Here is a 20,656-nt window from a genome sequence, read left to right on the forward strand (position 1 = left end):
CGCTCTCTTGCTGTACTCTCGGCATGCAAGATGGCAAACGATCTGTCAAGTCTGGCGCTATGTGCATATGCTGGTCAGCCAGCATAATGTCAAACAAAACGTTGAATAGCTGACTTGTGCCTATCTGACCTCAAGTGTGGGAGCTGATCTGATCAGCTGCTGTTTTTTCTCTTGGGTATTTAGTTACCTCTGAGATAGGAAACCAGCCTAGCACTCTTTCTGATTTTGTAGAAATTTGCAAATGCACGCCTAAGTTACTGGGGGCAGAAAGGAGGGTTAGCAGACAGATAAGTCACATTCAAGTTATTAACAGAAAAAACTCCAAAACCCAATCCAAAACCAAACAAAAAAACCCCACCCAAAAGAACAATGTTAGCGTGTTTTCAGCAGTGAGTTCTTATATTAAAGGTGTTTACTTCCTGTAGGTCTTACTTTTTGTGTAACAGTGAACTAGTTAATGCTTATATACTTCCAACAAATGGAATTAAAATTGTGCAACATTCACTCATTTTTGGCAACAATTCAAGAAAAATCCTTTTTGCCTTGGAAGGATTAAATTCCGTCTTAGTGGCTTTAAAGTGTTTTTCTGGCCGTGCTTCTCAATATAGTTACAACTCTGAATTCCTGCATAGCCCTGGATTTGCTACAGAATTTACTAAAGCCATCATGGATCCAGAATTAGAATATTCCAGCCTACTTTGCTAAATAAGTCTCTAAAGGCCTTTGCTGTTACAGTGTACTTAAGTACTACAAAAAAATTACTCAACACTCAGTAAGTTGGATCCTGTCTTACTGTTCCTAAGAAATGAAGACTGCCAAGAAATGCTCATAAATGCATGTGAAGAACAGTTAGAGCATTGACATTCTTTTTTCTCCTCAAGTTTGTAGATAAATGAGAAAAATCCATACTTAAAAGTTGTTCAGTCTGTCTTTACTTATTATTTATTTTAAAATTGTTATTTTATAATTATTTTATTTTATATATATATTTATAATTATTGTATTTTAAAATTGTGAACCAGTAAGGAAATAACTAGAAGAACAGTCACTATTTAAGTTTTATGAGAAATAACGCTTATATAGCCATGGTGCTTATCTGCCTGTTCACCTGTCTGTCCAATCCTCTTCTCCAAATAACTTCTGCATTTCCTGATCATCTCAGAGCCACTTACATTCCTAAAAATTCTGGGAACATTGGTGACCATTTAGAAGAGGATGATCCAAAGTCAGGTCCCAGATGAAGGAAAGGCAGGCAAAGCTGAGCTGTAATACACACACTCTGCTTGGCCACAGCTGCCAGCTAATCAACACATACATGATTTGTTAATAACTACAGTGTATGCTGTCTCTGGCCTGGGGACTGTGTCTTAGAGGACGTAGTTTCATTATTTCCATTATTCATGGAACAACTTGTAACGCTAAATGATACACAAGCAGCAGGAAGATGGAAAACTCATCTCTGCTTGATCATAAACTGCAGAAATCTCGAGGGACTAATGAGTATAATATTGCTTCATGCTATTGCCTAGGCCCAACGACAAACAGAAAGTCCACAGCTAGATGCAGATGAGAAATCATCCATCTGTACTCTGACTATCTTTGATCTGACATTACAATTAAGTAATTGCAAAGGGTGAGCAGTGTATGTGTGCATGCACGTGCACATGCATACATGGATATCTTAGCCCTGTACTTGTTTCTCTGATTTACAGTCCACATGAAAATTGAGAGGATGTCTTACTTCCATTAGTAATGTTATCATTGCTGCTATATTCTGAACAAGTGCACTGTTTGTAGTGATACGAAATCTTTCCCGTGAGACTCTCCTGTTTAAATAACCTCCTTTTGTTTGAAATAAAAGACACTTTAAGTTTCATTTTTCTTTTACTTCTGCCTCCTTCAGATGTTAAAGAATAAGGTATCCTATTAATTCTGCTTGTAGGAATTCATTCTGCTCTCATAGGACCATAAATTAATCTTAAACTGTGCATGTGTTGGGTGGGTATCCTCCTTTGTTCTCTTTGTCACTGCGTGCCAAACTGTTCTACTACCAGAAAATGAAACATAATGCCTACAATATTTTTATCACACTGTCTAAAAGACCAGCCAGGAAACCAGTGCATCATGAAGAAACAAGATCAGAATAAGGGCTTGTTGTTTTACAGCAGCAATGTGCTGCTATCCAACACCTTTTAGGTCTGGTTTCCAGCAATCCTACCACGTCTGTTTCTGTTGAAAGATGGCTTAGGGAACAAATCTATATGGTCAGCTCTGGATGATCAAAGCAGAAGAAAATCAAAGAAAAAGCAATGAGGACATGAGTTTAAAAGAAAAGGGTGGAAAGGGGGACGTGTGGATAATGAGTTTCTTAACCTCATCTGCAAGCCCCAGTTTCAAACATCTTTATACTGAACAGTCAAAGTGGGCTATGAGCAATATGTGGCTTTTACTGGAACAGTGTCTAGTGAGCCAGGATGTCTCTCAGAAGTTAGGAGAAATGTCCTCGTTCTTTTGACAAATTTAGGATCAGATTTCCGTAGTGGCCACTTACTGCACCTGCAGATTTCCAGGTACATGCAGGCTCCTGGAGTCACTGTGTGTGTTGCCAGAGGAGTCTGGACAGAGATTGATCTTCCACCCATGCAGGTATTTCTTCTCAAAAAGCAACTGTGTAACAAATAAAAGGCATTTTCAGATGCTTCTATTTCTTTATGTGGCTTGCTCTCCATTCATCTCTTGGTGCCTCATGCTTAGTAGCCTTGCTAATAAAAAAGGAAAATCCATTTCACTTCACTAGATTTCCCAGAGAGATAGCAGAAGTACAGGTGGTGCTTTTGGTGAAGTTTATTCTTGAATCTTTGTTATAAAAGAACTCCAGGCCTTACTGAATGCCACACCAAATACTTCTGACTGGGGATCAAGGGCCACACTGCGAGGTCCTTCTTCCACTGACCCTCTGGTGCACACATTTCATTTCAATTCAGCACATTTAGCATCTGCTAAATAGTCTGTCAGAAACATGCAGTGTTTCCCCAAGAAAAAATGTTCTTGCTTGGTGATATAAGCTGTCAAAATTATAGCTAAAGCAATGGTGTTTATGATGTTCTGTTACTCAGTGCATTGCACTACGTAGGAGTTAAAACTAACTGGGAATTCAAAGGATGGGAAGAAGGTTCTTTGTCTTCTGTCCACCCTTTCTTTGTTTAGTCACAATATTATAAATATACATCCATTCAGTTTGATCTTTACTAAAGTCCTGGGATGCAAGATTCTAGATTTTTCAGTTCAGTGATCTGCTTTTGTTCTGCACAGTGTCTGTGTTAAAAGCCTACATGTAATAAAACATGGTACAGGAATCGTCACGTGGGGGAATACCATTGTAGAGCAGAATAGCACTCGCCATCCGTCTGTGCTTACAGGGTTGTTCCTGGGAGTTTGTGTGTGCATAAAACCAATTCTGTCCTCTCTTCAGCTCTTGAAACAGAATGTTTTGGTAGCCTCTCAATATAATATAAAGGGGTTTTACACATAAGAGCTCCATCCGTCACAACTGAAAACATTTTACAGTTTATTAGACAGACAGTGCAATGTGACAGCTCATCAGAAAACACAGTGACTAATTTCCATTGAAAATTTACATGTGAATACAAGATTCTAGTCTTGATTACTTCCCATTCATTGTTTGGTGGATGTTATTGCTGCCATAAAGACCTTACAATTAAATTTTTAGACCTAGGACCTAGCAATCAGATATATGTTTGGGACAGATCTAATCCAGAATCTATAGAAATTGATTTCACATGATGGAAAGCTGAGGAAAAATTGCAAATGTACGCTTAAGTATTTTATTTGTCTTCCTTACTCTATGTGTTTACTGCCAGCTACTGCTTAGGGTTAAACACTTACCCAAGGCCATACAGTTTGCCAGCAGAATAGGTTACAAATGAAATGACTTGTAAGACATGTTATTTCTATGGGGCTCTCTGATTTGAGTGGCCCAGTCCTTCTCACTTTGAAGTTCTAAAAAGCAGAGATTTTTACTTATATCCACTTTTAATTTGCGGCCATGTTAAGCACTAATACAGACTATATATAACAACAGCAATCTACTTAGATTTTTTTTTTTTTCCTTCTCCTCCCTCTTGCAGTGCTCCAGGATGTTGGAGTTTCCATAAGATGATGTATTCTTAGTTAGAATTTAAGTCTAGTTCAAGGTTCGCATCTGCTCAGAATAATATTCCTGGACTATTGCCTATTAATTATTCTCTCACAATAGCTTTGCAAGCAAGTATCATGGGTCAGGATGATTTACACTTCCTTGAAATTAATCTAATTAATAGATAATTTTACTATTGTACTTTCTAAAAAGATGATAAAGTTCAACAATAATGAACTCTACTATGGATTTTTCTATCTATTAATATCATTATAGATCAAATTTGGCGATCAAATTAAATCATAGATGGGTATTAAAAACCTTTGATGAAATGGTAATTTTTTTTTAATCTCATTCCAGTACTGTCGTAATTGTGCTGCATAGGAGGAGAGAATAAAATGAATCAAACCTAATTTATTCATTACTAGACAATAGCATAATTAAAAAAAAAAAAATTTTGCTTTCTTAGTGATTACCTTACCTGGTTTGAATCTTGGGTAGTTTGAGTAACTGACAAATTTTGAACTGCTTTGCATTTTGATCAGATTGGTTTTGGATTTGTGCCTTAGTGGACTATTATTGTATCATTTCTTTCCCTCTGGTGCAATTTTTAATGGGCTTTTAGTTCAGATTATTGACCTTGTTGACTCTTAAGAGCAGCTTTGTTTGCACTTGTATTGGGTTTACAACGCGGTTAAAACAAGAGCAAACCATTTACCCCTATATAATAGAATAACAACATTTCACCCTAGTCAGCAGCATAGCCTGCTGTGGCATGCTTTTGCTGCAGGTGATGAAGGGTGTCTTTTAAGGTCTTCATTTCTTTATTTTTTTCACAGTGCACAGGAGATTCTCTAACTGAGCTTGTGTACCAGGACTGGTTGTTTAATTGATGTATGGGGTTTTTTTTCTGCATAAGTTGATTTGTCAAAACCTCTCTGATTCTTCTTTCTTCTAGGTCTCTGTGCAGTAAAATAGTCCAGTAATTTATCCATTATTTTTCTATGTATAAATATCATGTAGGCAATCTATCCTGTGGCCAGAGAAGACACAGAAAACTCTTGAGATGTTTAACCAATGCAGAGCTTTCCTGTAGATGTCAGCAGTCTGTGGATCACCAAAGGGAAATACTTTGGGTGTAAGAGATGAAGCTGAATTACTTCTCCATTTCTGTGAGCATCCAGTAACAAGAAGAGACAAAAGTGAGAGATGAGCAGCAAATGTCTTTCTGTACTTATTGTTATTTAAACTGATTTTATCATTCCTAGTTTTATGATGTCACCAAATCTCTTTTTCCTTTCACTTTAAAGGGATGTGTCAGCTGCTGTCTCTTTGAGGTGACAGTATGAGGCTTTTAGGAGATGACGGCTCTGGTGCTCAACAAAAAAAATGCAGAAGGATGAAATCAAATGTGCGTAACCCTAATAGATTACTTCATCCTCTAATGCTTTGTACACTTTTATCCTTCAGTGGAGAACATACGACATTCCTTGGTACAATCTTGGTCAAAATATGAGAGCCTAAATAATTTATTGTGAAAATTCCTCTTAACTCTGTTTAAAAGCATAGTGAGCATTCTCATGTAAAGTGACCTAACTGTGGTAGGTTTTCTGTCTTGGTACAGCCTGTGTACAAGGTGTTTCCTTGAGATACTTCCTCAGTAGTGTGAGTTAAGGTGGCCATTGCAAACTGTTTTTGAAGTAGTATTTAAAGACTTAAAAATAGATTGAGGTGCTGTTTTCAAGACCCATTTCTGCAACTTCTCTGTCAGAAAGGGGAGAGTGCTTTCCAAAAATCTGACCCTAAACCCAGCAGCTCCTATTATTCCAGCTGCTGCAGCCTCTTCTGTCCTGCCTGGCATTACTGAGACCTCGGCTTTTCTGAAAGTCTTTTTGTAAAAGCTTTCTGGAAGTTGTTTGGCTCCTACAGTTAATACCAAAGCTATAGTTACAGAAGACTCCAGGGATTATCTGCAATGTAAAAAAAAAAAAAAAAAAATTATCAATTAGACAAGCCCTAGGAAAACAAAGGAATCAAGCAGCCACTGTGCTTGATATACTAGCAGCTCATCAGCTGGAAACAAATGACATAGGACTCATTAGGGGTATGCTGATCACTCACAAGGTGATCAGCAATCTAAATAAAATTGAACTATGAAATACCTTAGTTCAAGGAAGTTTTATAGCTGATACATGCACACTAGTGAGATCCCTTTTGAAAGACTGAGTGCAATACCAATAGTCAAGGAAGATGACCTGAAAGCAGAACAACAGAGGTTGAGAAGCTGGTGTATCAGGAGAATGGAGGACCTACTTATTGGAAGATACAAGAATAATTTGGTTCAGTTAGCTTGCTAAAACTGGTTAAGAGGAGATACATCAAAGGTAAATTTCTGAGAATGGATAGGACTAATTAGATATGCTAAATGCAGTCTGTTGTTTAGAAAACTGCTGACCATTACAGCAACCACAGCAGTGGTATCATAACAGAAAAAGAAAAGCTGAACAACTACAGGAAAAAGGGGCACATGTGCTGGTCTGCAGATGGAAAGTGACTCTTGTTTCCAGAAAGAGGAAGGATATTTAATATGATAAAAAGAAGAATTAATATGAGGTGAAAGATGATGTTCTGAGAGGGAATTTAGGATCGAATTGGTCAGCTAGACTAGAGGAGTATATATAAATGAAGAATATTTAAGTACAAGATTCTTAAAAACAATTATGGAACGAGAAACTGGCAGGAAGGTTTAAGACTTAAACAGGTAGCTGGGGCATATCTGCAGAAAGACTACAGGATTAGGGAATTAAATATGGCAATTCCTTAAAGTCAATAAAAGAGGAGAATTTGAAAACAATATGGTTGGGTAGCAAGGAGTTGCTGAAGCAGAGGCACTATCCAGCACAGCAAAATAGGGAGTACTGTATAACTTTTTGGAGGATTAGAGTATCTAAGAATGGTCAGAGGTTATAAAATTAGATGTTGTGGTACTCAATGAGGTAATAAACTTTCAAGCAAGAGGAAATGGAGTAAGACCAGCTGAAACTTGACTGGTGACATTTGTGGTGAATGCTGAATAAGTAAGAATGAGAAATTGAAAATATCAAGATTTAATGTCTTGGAACATTAACATCTGAAGTTGGATCTTCTAGTCAAAGAAGTTGTTGGAGTCCCAACAGACCTAGGGTTTAAACCGTTAAATCTATATTCTAGCACTGTGTGGTTAGTTACATGTACAGAAGCAAGGAAATTTAAGAGAAATATTCTGATTGCTCACATACGCTGTTTCTGATTTAAGGAAACAAAGTATAAAAAAAGAGATCTAATGAAAAAGGAAGGGCATCATTAATTTTGGCATCTAAAATCAAATGAAAAATGATCAGCTGATTAGTGATGTGCATTTTGTTCTTTTAACTTTGTCAGTAATGTGTGAATGTCACATTATATAACACTTACAATGAATAAACCTGGAAATGAAATCAGTTAGGATGGATCTTTGTGTTCCTCCCCTGACTACTGGACAACTTGTCTCATTAATCTGTATAGCAGTGTTAAATTAAACAAACATCATTATTTGTTGAGATTTATGGCTAAAAGACTTAGAGGTTCACTGAGAAAATCTTGTGCTGCTTTTTTCAGAGCACTGGGATACTTTTTATGACTTGTAGTGATTGGAACAGATCATAAACTCTCACAACTTGTAATGACTGTACAAACTACTACAAACCCAAATATTCTGACAGAGAACATGGGCACCACGAAAAGTGGTTGGTCACGTGCGGCCACAGGACAGTGGGGTACTCTGTCCTGTCCAGATTCATTCTTTTATTGGTAACTGCTGTTTAAGCAGCACTGGGGTAAAGCTAGAGACAAAGACTGATAACTTACCTAAAAATGAAGACCTTTGAGAAAAATAATCAAAAATATTAAAAACGGACAAAACAGTAAATGTAAGGGTAACATTACTGCATTCATTATACATGCTTTTTGAATATCATAGGTCCTAGACACTCCAACATTAAAAATAATGCTTCTTTTTTAGAAATAGAACTAAGTATCATTCTGGTTTTAAATGAACATTAGGAAAACGCAGCTTTGCCTGGTGTTTCCAGAGGGTCTTGGGGCACATTACTTAATCTCACTGGTGTTTCTGGCAGCTTCCCTGATGGAAAGGAAAACACCCTTTTGTAACCTCTGGGACAATGCGATGAGTTCATTAGGGTGGGAGTGGCCTTGTTGTACTGCTTTAGACCAGAATGGTGTTAAAGAGAATTGAAAATAGATGGCCTCTGGGCTGTTAGCGTGTGGGAGACATTTATATCCTACAGAAAGTTTGTGGGCAGAATCTGCTTCCTGCATCAGCAGCAAAACTGAAGATGAGAACTTGTTTTTCATATCCAGGTCAAGGCTTGCAGAGTCTGGGTTTGGTGACGCCAGACTTGACTCAAGTGGGAGCTGGGGGATCCTGAGTTTGCAAATTGAGTTAACTGGTATGCAAAGGCACTGGGAAGGAATAAAAATAAAATTGTATAATGATATTTTTCTTAGTGTTCCTTTTCAAATTTAATTGTACTTCTTTATTTTTTTTTTTATTACTACTTTAATTTCTCTTGCTGTCCTTTAAATCAATTAGAGATATCTTTAAATGAAGGAGGAACTGGATTCAACAGTTGTTTTTGTTCAGTGCGAGTACCTAGATATGCTGGCATAGAATTGAGTACCCAGACAGTAGATTATGTCTTTGACTAAAATACTTGGTGAAAATACTTGTTTCTAATTGGGTCAAGCTTTGCTGTTGTTTGAAAACAATATGCCCTGGTGGATGTTAGGGTACTTCAACAGACAACAAAAATGAGGAACAGAGTAGCAGTGACTCGCCCAAGGTCAGGCAGCAGAACAAGAGCCATCTGTGTCCTGCCCATAGCAGAGGTGCAGCCTGTCTTGTCTTCTAGAGAACAGTCTACAGGCTGTATGAGGCAGTGTAGCCACTGTCATTTTCATTTACAACTGTACAAAAATTAAGCTCTATTTGAATGTTTTGGGGTTTTTTTTACTACTTTTGTTTCTTGCATACAAATAAGTAAAACGTGCATGAAGGGAACAGCGGTTTGGAATAATTTCTGACACCTGACAGTTCCTCTATATTTCATGGAATAAAGGATGGAAAACTGTGCTAGGTGCACATTTGTGTCACACTTCTTCCATCAAAATGTTCTGGATCAGCTCTGGTGGAGTGGCTAGGAGCGGTTTCTTTTAAGTTTAAGAAAACCACAAATAAGATATATTTGCCTTTTCACATCTAGCACTTTGAGTTTTTAATATAGATTCAAGTCCAAATGTATTTTGATCTAAGCTTTATTAGACAGAGATTGATAATCTTCCGTATGAATTTTCCATAGTGTTTTCCTTGTGCATGTGCTAGTTCAATGATGCATTTTCACATGAAACACATAAAGCCTTCTTAAGCAAAAATAAAAGCACAGAAAATCCAAATCAGTTCAATTACGCTTGCAGATTAAAATAAAACTGTAATATATATCTATTGTATCGAAATGCTAACTATGAATTTTTGATCTGCTTTAAAAATGTAAATCTTGGATTTGTTTAGATTAGTTCTGGAGTAATCTACACTGAATAAATCTGTCTTCCTTTCATGTGATTTGTCAGTGTTTATAGTAGGTTTGTACACACAGCTTTCACCATTATTTTCTAGGCAATAAAAGCAGCCATGCAGAAAAGCCACCCATAAATGTCAGAAAACAGAGATATTTTGTTGCATTCCAAGGGCTTTGAAGGTCAAGTTCAATTCAGTTAGCTCACCCAGCATGAGAGGAGTGCGATATGATGATAGAATGTGTGTTTAGGTAGGATATATATGTTACTGTCCCTGTACTATTCTATCAGGATAACAGATCAGTGCGAGTTTAAACTTTATTGCTTGGAAGAATTTCTTTCTGAAAACTATCAATTTTTATTATTTCCTCTAGCTCCTATTGAGATGCTCTGCAGAAATAATGAATCCAAAGAATTTATAGCTTTTAGCACAATGGAGATTGGCTCCTGATTGTGGCTTTTGGGTGCTATTCCACTGCAGGTGTACCATTCAACTGCATGTATTCACAAAATAGGTCTCAGATCATGGATTTTATTGTAAATGTGAAATTGTATTTTGCTTCCTTATGATGAAAGCTAGTTCAAATAAAATTATTTTTCCTAATTTGTAGAAGTGAGAGGTCAGCACAAAAGGCAAATATGGTCCACTGTGGTTTTATCAAAACAGCCAGGGAATCTGTTCTGCAGTGTCCCACTGGGCCTTGCCACATGCTCAGTGCTTTGTGGACACCTTTTTTTTTTTTTTTCTCTCCCTTTTCTTTTTCCTTTTCTTTTTGCTTTTCTTTTTCCTTATAAAGAGAAGACATGATCAATAAAGCTCATAATTAAATTGAGGCTACTGCCTTGATCAGTGCTTTTATTGAGTTTCAATGCCCTGATTTAAGGAGGTCCCTAGTCAATTGAGGGATATGTCATCAACTTCTTCAGCACTATGTGAGCAGTCATTATGTTCTGTAACTATAATGCTGCATATTCTTTGCTATCTGGAGAGTCTCCCTTGTGGCAACTTCTGATAACCTCTTGCTCATGTTATCCAAGGATGAATAATGAGCAGACTCCTACATGAAGAAGGAATACAACTGTACTCAAAGGGGAAGAAATTTTGTTTAAGTTCCTGCTGGTTTACAACATTTTCATGTGATTGTATCAGTAGAAGCGAGTAAAGCAAGGTCAGATTATGACAGTACTTGAAAGGAAAGTGCCAAAAATGTACACACCATTTACCCCTCTGTGCGTTGTTCAGTACAGCCCCTCCTACAAATGAGATTTAAAATATAGGCCTGCCTTCTGTTTTTCATTTGGATCATAACATTGTTGGGTCTGCTACTATGAGCGTACAGTGTTTAATGCAGTTCATCTGCATCCTAGATGGAAAGCTCTATGCTGTGATAATATGATTGTTAATGTATGCTATAAGAAGTGTCTTGCTGAGTTCTGCATACCTTTGTCCAAAAACAACCCCCTAAAAAACCCACCCTAGAAAAGAATTCAGTGTATATCCTACAGATGGCACGTTGCTTTTGCACTGGAAAATGAACTCATCAGATAGAATGAACCCTAATGCAACCATCCCAGCAAATACCACATCCTTCACATGCCTCCATTTACTCAAAAGTTTGCTGCCCTGAAGGGCTGTATGCCACAGAAATAGTTTAACATCTGCAACTAAATCTTGGCTTTGAAGATCTCTTCAGAGATGACACTGCCACGCTGGTGTCTGGCTTCTTTATCAATCCTGGTTTTATTTTTTTTTTCCCAAAGCCCCTTTTTCTAAGCTTGCAATAGAGAAAACAGCATAAAGAAAAGAACAAGAATTAAGCAGGGAAAGTGTATTTTCCTCACTAAAAGTATGTACCCAGCTATATGGCAGAAAATTTAAAATTCCCATTACAAAATAGCTGGCCTCAGCCTAGACTTCTCTGTAATTAGGTCTTGCTTTTTATCAGCTCTAAATGATTATGCCTATTGAAATGTTACTTCATGTGCTAGAAGCAGACAATGCTTGGAGGCATTAAATAATACATTTTACTTTTCTGATGACATATGTGGCAACTATGTATGGATGATGTAGGCTAGAGCATGTTTATCCAAAGAAAACAGGGAGATTTCTGTGTCTGATGAAGGGAAAGGGCCTTGCCAAAACAATTTAGAGCCCAGTTTGCTGGGTTTATGTAAAAGGCTGTCCATGGAGGCTGCTCTTGCCTCCTGCCAACCCAAGACAACATGGCTACAGCTGTGCTAGAGAGTCTCTTGGTCAAATGCAAAGAAAGAAAAAAAAAAGACAGACAGACAGAAACTACACAACTCAAGGAACAAAAGACCGCCTGCAGGCTGGCTGAAGAGCATCATCTCTGCTTAAGAATAGCGTCCTTCTAATTCACAGTAGTCCTCCTTTTTGGGGGGAAGACCAGTTTGAAAATCTTGTCTTTCTGCTTTCTGAATTTGGACCTTTGCCTGGTGGCTGTGAAGGAGGTCTCTAACCCTTATATTCAGTACTTGTAACTTCTTACATTTCAGAGCAGAGCCAACTATTCAGCCAGACCTTGAAAAAAGCCCATATGCCTCCTCACACTAAACAGCGTTTGCATCCCCACCACTGGAACAAGACGTTAATCTGCACTGTGTTAGGGTGCACTGGCTGTCTGAGGGTGCCTAACACAAGACCAAAATGAATAATGACCACCTGCTTCTATTTTCCTTTTCATGCATCTGAATAGGAGGTGCGCTGCATACACTGTGGCAGAGAGAGCATCCAGAGCAACTTTCCAAAAGTGCTGACCTCCCAAAGAACGGTATGGGATGAAGCTGGTGTGAAGGGCCAGAGCAAGAGTCCTGCCAAGTGACAGACTGGGCAAGATCTCTCTTCTCTTCCAGTGTTATCTGGCCTTTAGAAGGAAACTGAGGCATGAGGCCAATTTTTGTTAGCTTCAAGTCCAGCATGGCAGTCAGGGATCTTTACAGAGGAAAATTCAATGGAGGAAGTTTGGGCTTGTCCAGATGGTGGTAGGCAATTACATTTCACTTGTGTGAATTTCTGGCTATGCAGTTTTTGCTCTGTAGCATAAACTTCCCCCTCACCCCGCCCCCTGATAGAAGTGAGCCGCAGGCAAGTGAAGGTTTCCAGCAAAAGGCATTTTCTTCACAGATGTGCAGCCTGAGAATACTGAGAATATGGAGTTGTTACAATATTTCATTTACTTTCATTTCTTCTGCCCCTGGGCTGCTGTCATACGTTTAATTTTATTTGTTTGATCTTTTTTTCCTCCACCTTATCTAGAAGTTAGTACTTCCGGAGGTTACATCCCAGTGTAGTGTTTGCTAAACATATAGGTACGTGATTAACATCCATTCCTCCTGCTGTGTACCAAACACACTTATGATTTTACTGCTAGGAGCAGAAAATGAATTTATCTCACTTTCACTTTAGAAGCCATCACATTCCCTTTCCTGTGACTTTTTGATACAAGAAATTGAGTATTTCTGATATTTCATATAAAATAACAAAGAAATGCAATAGGCTTTTAATAACTACATCTTTTTTCATTAATAGAGATCTGCAGACCAGAGATCTGCTGGTATTTTATTGTTTTCTAAGTATCTTTCTTGATGCATCTGTGGGGCTTTTTGTTACTGCTTTTCTTGTGGCTTATGCATTTTTTAGTCTATTTCTGGTTGAAAGAATCAACTTTTTGAAAGGATTTTTCATTAAAATGTTGGCAGCTATAGGGTGTCTTTCAGAATGCTTGTGGAAACTGCTTAATTAAGGATTCATTCTTATGATGCTGCTTATCATGAATCTTTATATATTTCTATAGACGAGAGAGAGAGGTCATCTGTGTGAGGTATGTCTGGCAGGGTAAGAGTTAATACTCACATAGGGGTGGCTTTTTCTTTGAGCTTTTTCTCAGCAGGTGAAAAATAGCTGCAATCAGGTGGTACTTCAATAAGTAGTAACAACCAACTGCCAGGTTGAAAGATCACAAATTCTTGTACCAGCACTTCTATTATAGGGAAGTGTACGTCAGCCTGTGTGTGTGTCTGAAAGCTTGCCAAGCTATTGATAAGAAGAGCTGGGCAATAATCCAGAGAGGAAAAAAAAAAAAAAAAAAAAGGCACCATTTCAGAGCTGTGCTGCAGAGGCTTTTTTTTCCTTTTTAATACTACTTTATCACGCAGAGACTACATTAGTATTTATATAATATGCATCTGCTGCTACTGATGAAGTTCACCCTAGTTGTGAAGGACATCGATGAATTGGTAACAGCAGTTTTAGATTAAATATTCTTAACAGATCTTAGAGTGAAAAAGTCAACAACCTTATTTAAAGTGTGCTTCTCTGCCATAGGCATTTTAATGGGCTAGATCTTTTAAGCTGCTGGACAGCTTTCAGTTAGAGTATAAAATGAAGTTGGCAGACTAGCTGAAGGCATGCCTTGCTCAGAAGTTTAGGTTGCCTTGGTGGTACTGTGACTTTGTGGTTTGTGAAGATTGGAGCTGTGCGCATGATGTGTTTGCGCCTTGTTGGGAGTAGAGGCTGTTGCATAGGGAACCCTAGGCCAGAAGTGGGCTGCTGAAGGAAATACAAATTCAGCTTTGAGTAAGCAGGAAAGAGGTGGGAGAAACAATCACTATAGGCTATGGAGAAGTTAAAGTGCTGGAAAGCCTGAAATCACTTTAAGGGATAAGAATATCTCCAGACAAAAAAATGTTCCTTCTTATCAGGCTTTGAGTATAAGGCAAGAGAGAATAGTGACGCAGATTAATTCCTGAAATCTGGCAATGCTTTGCAATTTGAAGGGCTCAGAATCACTGGGACTTTTCAAATATAGTAACTTCTTATGCATGAGAGCATATGGGAGACCTTCAAAATACTTCAACAGTTACTCCTTGAAACTTTGAAGTTCTTCACCCTTACATAATTTCATATTATTACCCAAATATGTGTGCTGTTTCTGATGGGAATGCTGTATGTAATAAAGTTATGCAGTTACCTGGGACTAAATGTCAATAGTGATAATCCTCCTATATGTAAGTGGTGAAGGCTTTTAATATAGACCGCTGCTGCTGCTACATCAATTGTTTGGACAATACTGTGCTGAATCATTTTTTTGTTCATTGCTCAGGTCTTACTCCAGTGAGCCTGAGCACTCTCTGCAGATTTTTGGCTTTAATGAAGGAGATGTTTAAATATGTTTTATTTTGCTGTGAAAAACACTGTGTCAAGCTGTTATGAACCTAGATACACCACCATTCGTATGGGACTGTGTTGTGAATCATGATAAAAACTGAATTATGTAACAAGTTTTCAACAAATGACAACAATAAATGAAATACAATGAGCTGGGTTCTTGAGAGCTCTTCAGCTGCCTTAGCTATAAAAAAGGCCACAGTTCCTACAGAGGAGGCATGCAAGAAGTAGTGTGTCTTCTATTCATGCCTTCTCAAACATCATAAGCTGTGAACACAGTCCTGATTCAGGGTATGTTCTTAGAAGAAATACTTTCCAGGCCATACAGAAGGCTAAAAGTCCTATGTATCTCTTCTATCTGTTTTTATGTATGCTGCATTTCTTGCCTTGCTTCTCCATCACTGAACTTTATTTCTTCTCTTACTCCTCAGCTTCCTAGCTGCTTACATTCCAGTTTAGCAAAGGTGCCCTTTTCCGGGGGGGGGGGGTGGAATTTTTGCTTTAATCTTAATTTTACTGGTTTTTGAACCCAAACCAGATCTTGCTTGTGATATAACCCCTTACCTGCTTTGGTCTCTTCTCCTGAAAGAGAAACATTGACAGCCATGTCCTGTGAAGCCTTTGAACATACTCAGGTTAGCTTTCACTTCTGGAGGAGAAGAAAGTAAATCTTCAGCTACCGATTTTATGCAAATGTTGTTTGACACATGTCTATTTCTAAAAGGATCTTTGCTATATAGTCTTGCTCCCTCTTTGAAAACTTCTAGGACCCCTGCCTGAGTATCCCTCCAGCAGCCCTGTTAAAGAGAGGTTCAGGACAAAAGAAATAGCTGGAAGGCATATTTATTTCCAATACCAGTGAAATCAGTAAGGTATACTGAACTAGCGTGCTGAAAGGATTTCATTTTATGCTCTGTTGTAACAGAAAGCAGCATTCGAAGAGGATGTTCAAGACTATAAAAGAGAACATTAAATAAAACTATTTTTTACATATAGTAGTCTACAAAATGAAACAAATCCAGTAAGTGTAGCCATTATTGTTTTCAGTTGGTATTATACTTGAGTAAAAAACCTGAAACCCTGCATCAGTCCTATAATAAAAGTAGTATAATGTGCAGTGATATTAAAAAAATGATTGAGTTATTCAGTATGCTCGTAAAGGTAGGCATTGTGAAACTAGTACAATATTACTGCATATTGTGTCATCTAAGAGGCTCAAAGCCCTCATGTAAGTCTTTACCTTTGATTCGTCCTTCCAAGCGCAGTGTTATCATGTATCCATGAAAATAACAGAAAAAATGAATATTGTAAAAAATAAATTTCTGAAAAAAGGTTTATTTTCAATTACTGTTTGGGGCAAGAAACTTTACTGGTTCCAAGGGTTCTTTACTAGGTTCTTCCATATCATATTCAAGTTTGGCACTTAACAAATTCAGGCAGTTAGTTATAATAGAAACAATAAACGTGAGAAACACATAGTTCTAGAATAAAAGTTTAGGTGTAGTTTCTGTTGATTTCTTTGTGGTCTTAGGAAAGTTGCTTTCAGCCTCAGTTTATGCATCTGTGAAATGGGTTTTTACTGTTAATGTTGCTAGGATGGGGTTTTATTACTGCTTGTAAAGTGGTTTGATAGTCTCTGCTATATAATACATTCTTAAGTGGCAGGGTGTTGCTCTTGGGCTAGAAAGTAGAATAAAGATACTTAGTACATACCTCAGTAAAATTTACAACTTAGGAAATTCTCTTCTTATGCTGAAAATATTTCCTTTCTTCCTCCCTGCTAGACAACTGTATACAACACAAAAAGTGTTTGTGTCTTATTATTCTATCAGGCATTATTGAACTATAAAAAATGGTCTTGTCATTTTACACTTCTTAACAGATTATGAAAGAAAAATGACTAAAACTTGTTCAGACTGTCAAGTTCTTGCCAAACTGAAGCTAATGAATCACCCTGGCACTGGTAAATAGCCAAAACCAGATGATATGAAGGTCATAAATAGTGTTAGGGACCATGTTGCCAAATATATATATACACATCCATAAAAGTACTGTTGTTACTGTTTTATTTCCATGAAGTTTTTCAGGAAATCCTAACCAGCATAGTAGTATGACACTCCTGTTTTTATTTCAATTCTTATTTTAACAACATAAATCTAAATTGAAGCCTTAGAAGTGTGAATCATGCATGCTGCTTATTGATTTTGATATCACTAGACAGACACTAGGCAGAATGAACCTGGTGTCTGAGAAATAGTTGAAACCGAAACTGGGATTATATCATTGTGGGCATTGAGTAAAAAGAGTTGAGAAGAAACTGTTTAGTTCTAGTGTGTGCTTTCTGCCCAGTGGGGCCCCAGGTATTGCACTACATGTACTCTGATCTGAAGTGTGTCCACTTTTATCTCTCTCTTTTTTTTTTAAAAAAAAAAAAAATCAAAAATATGAATGAGCAGCTACTTAGACTTAGTGTCGTTAACAAATAGTAAACTCCGTCACTCTTCTGCTATAGGATCCTGTATTTCATAAGTATGGCAATTTTCTTCTTGCAACTGTCATCTAGACTAGTCATGTACTATAGTGAATGAAATAAAATGTTACAAAAGCTAACACACTGCAAGTTGTCCAGCTAAGACACTGTTTAAAATGTCTTATTGTTTAATCCTCACTGAATATGTATAAAAGATGTTTATAACTGAATATACATTTTTTAATTTAAATGTCGGCAACATCAAAATACCTACATTAAATTAGCTAGGAAAATATAAAGATTGATTGAGATTTATACAGGGGATGTTTCCATGTTAGAGCAACAAATATTTCTTTTGTTAAGAGACTATTTGCATTCATGAGAACTGAAAATTAAGAAGGAATAAGATTTGTTTCTGTGCAGACTTGCTAATTGTTGTTGGTTTAGCTCTCCCAAATGGTAGGATGTGTAAGTATTTAAAATGTTGATGCAGACAAATTTTGAGACAAATTAGAGTCTGGTATTCATCCCTGTATATAGCTTTATACTTCTCTGTCATATCCTAATGTCATGTAGAATTCCTGGAGTCTCCAATGCTAAATTTTAACTTTTATCAGAGGAAAGATAACAAAATCCATTTATCTGCAGAAAGGGAGATTTTACAAGCAGTGCTTACTGACAAATAGTGCCTGTATTTTTTTTTTTTTTTTCTTGAGCAGGTAAAGGAGGGAGGAACTTAAGGAGGACAAATTACTTTCAGAAGTGCCCTTTAGAATACTCTTGGCCACTGAGCAGACTGCCTTACTTGATGCTTAATAAGGCCAAAATTATGATAAGTAGATGCTTTGTTCTTTTTCAATATTGTTACAGTGAAATTTATAGAGACACTGAATTTCCAAATTGCAATAGTCTTTCCCTCAGAGAATGCGTGTTGTTGGATCTCATGTCTTTAAGAAAAATTACAGGGGAACGGAGTCCTTAACATAAGCTTCCTTTGTACAAGTTGATAAATAGACATTGTGTTTGCATATGGCTAGATTTTTTTTCCAGAACAATTATAACCGATGCCTTGATTCCTTTCTGTTGTAAAAATTCCTTTCTCGCATTGCACTGTTCTAGTTAGTGCAGGTTCTTTTTGGCTAAGCATCACACGTAGAAAAATCTTTGCTGTTTTCTTTTTCAAACAGTATTTTCTTACATAAGAAAGCAAAAGAAGGCTACACTTTTTTCTTTCCTCCTGTAGTATTTAAGGAGAAGGAATATAAAAATCAGATGGAATTCTAATGAAGGCTAAGAAATCTAGCTACACAATCTGAATTCTTCTCAGGGCAGAGGGTCTTTAGAATGGCTCCTTGTGAGAGGCACGCGAAGCTGATTGCAATGTTTTCAAGTTGAGAACATATCTGCACAAAATAAGGGAAGTAAAAAATGGTATTCAACAGACCAGGAAGATAGAATATGTGGAAATCAGGTAGTGGCATCATACAGCGCAGTATTGCTGCTTCCTGCTGTGGATGTTTTGATTGAAGCATGCTCATGTAGTGGAATGAGACTCTAGATTCCCCTTTAAATATTTGCAATATTTTAATTCTGATTTGCAATAAATAATATGACTAATTCATGCTCCCTCTCACGGCTTTATGATTATCACTTGCACTGCACATCTTGGCTGCTCTTAACACTTACAAGGCCCTGATATATAGCTAAACATTTCTGACTCCATCTGGTACAAAGAGAAGTGACACAGAAGTGTTCCCCAGCCAGTTTATTGCAATTTAATGTAAATCTGTTATAATGCAGCTGATGAAAAGTGCAGCAGCTTCCATGAATTCTGAAAGCTGTGATTGGGTTGCGGGTGCTGCGCTGCCCTCTGAAGATTTCCTGGGTTTAATTTTACATTGCACAGCCATTAGCTGACTAAGATTCCTCACTGAATCGCATTACTATAATACTTCTCTTCTTCATCATCCTCTTCCCTTTCTCCTCACAGTGACCTCATTCACCCAAGTTTTCCATCTCAGTCTTTCATTGCTTTTATCTTATAAATTGCAGCCTCCTAATACATCGAAACAGTTAGAGCCATGCAATTGACCTCCGTAATGTACTATTTTGTTAACTCTTGTGTGTGGGAATACAGTAATATCCCTTCAAATTTGCTGTGTGCTCTTTGTGATTCTTGCCATCTTCTGTGTGCAGAAACTGAACCAAAGCCTGGCAGCAGTGCCTACAGGCCTTGTGCATGGGCACGTAGGCCTTGTGTGCTCGTGTCCAGTAAAACTTTGTCTCTGTCTTTCCCAGTATGTTTGCTGTGTAAATATCGTTGTTTCTTCTGCTCAACATTTTGAGTTTTAGTTTCTGCAGACTGTCAAATGAACCTCCCGGCAAGAAACAGATTGATTTTATATGGTTTCAATCAGAGCTCGCCTTTCACCCCTCCATCACCATTGCAGCTCGTGTGATCTTATAGAATCATAGAATAGAATCATAGAATCGTTTAGGTTGGAAAAGACCTTTAAGATCATCCAGTCCAACCATTAACCTACACTACCAAGTCTACTCTAAGCCAATCAAGGGTAGACTAGACTAAAATCTTATTGCCATCACGTACAAAAGCGGTCTTAAATGTGTACTCTGCTGGTTCCTGTTAGTTGGTGGTATTTGTAGAAAGGAATTGTGGTGATCAGATTCTGCCATCCAGCATTAAGTGTTACTACATACTTATGTAGGCCCTTAGGCAAATAATTTTTCCCCCTCTATTTTCTATATATATTACTGTTTAGAGGGATAGAATTACATTCAGTAGGGTGATTAAACTATGGCAAATTAGGTAAAGCTAGAATGTAATTAAAGTACAGTAAAACCACCTGTAAATTATCATTGTTCCATTCCCTCAGGGAAAATTTAAAAATAGCCTTTACAATAGCGTATCATACCTAGAATCTTTGCATATGCCAACTAATCTGTTTTGTCCTTAACTAATTTGTCTAGAAGTAATTGACTGCAGTATTTAAAAAATAGCTAAAAATGAGGGAACATCGTATTTCTTATAAGTTTTTTCTCTTGCAGACTGGGTAGTTACCCAGGGAAAAAGTTGATACCTTTCTGTGGCTACATTAACCAGTCCAACCAATTGGGTAGGTTAGAGGTGGACAACAAAGGTTAATTAGATACAGGCTTCAGATGTGTTACATTATTAACAATGGAGGTCATCTTGTCCAAGATAACAATGCCT

The 20,656-nt window shown here is 37.4% G+C and overlaps 1 protein-coding gene across 3 annotated transcripts in view; it reads left to right on the forward strand.

Annotated features, from left to right (window-relative positions):
• Positions 1-20,656, forward strand: part of ST6GALNAC3 (ST6 N-acetylgalactosaminide alpha-2,6-sialyltransferase 3) — a 234,764-nt gene that overhangs the window by 85,351 nt on the left and 128,757 nt on the right. The gene's annotated exons all lie outside the window — the stretch shown is intronic.

Source organism: Pelecanus crispus, chromosome 5 (genome assembly GCF_030463565.1).
Source record: "Pelecanus crispus isolate bPelCri1 chromosome 5, bPelCri1.pri, whole genome shotgun sequence".
In the NCBI taxonomy this organism is placed as follows: domain Eukaryota; kingdom Metazoa; phylum Chordata; class Aves; order Pelecaniformes; family Pelecanidae; genus Pelecanus; species Pelecanus crispus.